The following is a 2,597-nucleotide window of genomic DNA, read 5'->3' on the forward strand; positions in this document are numbered from 1 at the left end:
CCCTTTAACTACAATAATTCAAGGGGAGTCCCTTAATGCTTGGAAGAATTTAAAATTGCAACGCCCTCTGATATCAGTGGGTTCTGAATGTGACTATGAACGCATATACGTCTATTGCAACAAATTAATTTGATAATACTAAATCTGTTGTAAAAAAGAAATTTTCAGCTGCCCGAAACTGGCTGAAGACATCACCATTTTTAAAAAGATAGACCGTTTACATTTTGGCAGATATATACTCATGCATTTCGCTAATGGCCAGCATTTCATCTATTCTAATTTTTGTAAGACCCCCTCAAACAGAAAACATCCAAACACTTCTATATCATTATAATTGATACATAAGTATTTTTAAGTGACAACAAATCTGACTTAAAACATTCATGTTGACATATTTTGTTATGATTTGCTTTGATATTTATATCTTACTTAACCTATCAAAAGTTTGAATCGAAGAAGTCTTGAAGATGGCCTTTTATGGTCTTATTTATCAGCACTTGGCGTGCAGAAAACAATCTGGGGGTATGTATGAAACAACAAATGGAACCGGTCTTACGACTGCAAAATGAGCCGTCTCAGTGTAGGAAAATTGAACTTTTAGCTTTATATAGATATAATTTAGTTATAAAGAACTACAACTATATAACTAAATAGACCCCCTAAGCCTCACTTTTGTGCTCAGCACAATTTGTATGAATGTACCATCTAATGCATCATCTTCAGAATGCATGAACTCTATGATATTGGTTCTGAGGCTGTGTCAGAGTGGGTTTCTTATCGCTAATTTCGCCTGGTGAAATAATACATTCTTTATCTTTACCTTTTACGTTTATCGTCATAATATCCTTTATGGAAGGTAGATCACGATCTGGGATACTTACTAGAATATAAGTCACTCTGAACTAAATTTGTGAGGCTAAGAGGTGGTTTTTGGTGCATATGTTTGGCAAGAGTCATATAAAACTGTGCAAGAGAACAAACAAGAACAGATATAACAACAAACTGATGTATATATCACATTTTGTCGGATTTACGAAAGGGTATCTTGTACATGAGGTGTGTATAAGACAAAATTTGGATACCATTAGACACTTGTTGTTAGAACTGAAAGGAAGTTTATGGATGACTTAAAAAATTATGTAATGACATAAAAAGTACTGTTACGAGGACGGATGAACAATGCAAAGAATGAAGGACTAAGGATACGTTTTAGGAATTGTGCACAGACTGTACATTAACACATAAATTTAATACCAATAAGACGAAGATAATAGTATAAAATATTGAATATACGAACAATGTTGACGTATGGCACCGAGTCTCCTTCTTTCGTTTTTCCCATCCGTGCAAGTTAACACACCGTTCTCCTCACATACCCGCTTCCTTTCGAAATCGAGCATGTCGATTGGAATAGCCCCGGCTACCACGAAGACCGCAGACAGTTCGGTTCAGACTCGCTATTGGGAGTATCCCTTTACTTGCACTGTCGCCAACATGAGTCTGTAGCACTAGCGCTCTTGACGTAGAGCTTATGCCCAAATCTCGCACTCGTACAGGCCCACAGATTGCTAGACCGAAATGAGCGGCCGCCGCTTACTCGCCACAGGTCCACCGATATTGTTCGTTAATTGGCTCAAAGAGGTGATAACAACCGCACCCTTGTTTGCCGCACCAGAAATCTGGCCCCAGAACGAGGTCCGAGATACTTTACAATGAATGCTTTTCGTCTCGATCAACGAAGATTAGAACGACGGCAGTGATATCGCGCTGGACGCTGACGTGAGTAAGCCGATGACGTCATTAAAGTCACTTCACAAAACAGTCGATGCACGTTGCTCGGCGTGTGAGCTTAGTTTTTTAAGTAGGAAAGCCACAAACTTAAATTAGAACTGCGACAGCTGAAATAATTACACACACGTGTTTTGGACTACTCTATCGAATCTAACAGTCGCCTGCTGGAATTTACTAGGTGTTTGTGGCTTGCACACGTCGATCAGCAACGAAAAAATACACGATACAATATATTGTGTGCCTGACTGCCCGAATGAGTGGTGCGCCGCTGTCAGAGACCTTGTGGGAAGTTTCAGGATAATGGTAGATATTCTTGAGGAAAAGATCTAGTGCCTAAAAACTAAAAGGCAAAATTGAAATTGTAAAAAGTTCCAACAAGATTATACTGCCTGCACCACTGTCACATACAAATAACCACTGTAAGAACACAATATCCCTTAAAACCTAGCATGATGTGCTTCAAGTCCTGGACTCGGCTTTTGTCGGGGGCTCCAGACTTCCCACACCTCACCCTGCAAAAAAACAGTTATCGAAAAGAAGACGAACAAAATCTTCAGAGAAGAAATAATTTCTTCAACTTCTCGGTGGGTTTTCAGACAGGTACTCAGTGCGATTCCCCTCAATTAGCTCTGAAAGTGACCAAAGATGAACAACAAAACACATTCCGCCACCTTAAACATTGTATAAGGTGCTACGCTCCCGTACCGCCATGATCTACCCGCTTTTCATTCCGTAAACTCACAAACTTTGCTTCTGAACTGATGTATTGAAGAGATATGTGTGAGACATCCTGGCGCCCAGCTGCT

This window comes from Homalodisca vitripennis, chromosome X (assembly GCF_021130785.1).
Source record: "Homalodisca vitripennis isolate AUS2020 chromosome X, UT_GWSS_2.1, whole genome shotgun sequence".
NCBI lineage: Eukaryota > Metazoa > Arthropoda > Insecta > Hemiptera > Cicadellidae > Homalodisca > Homalodisca vitripennis.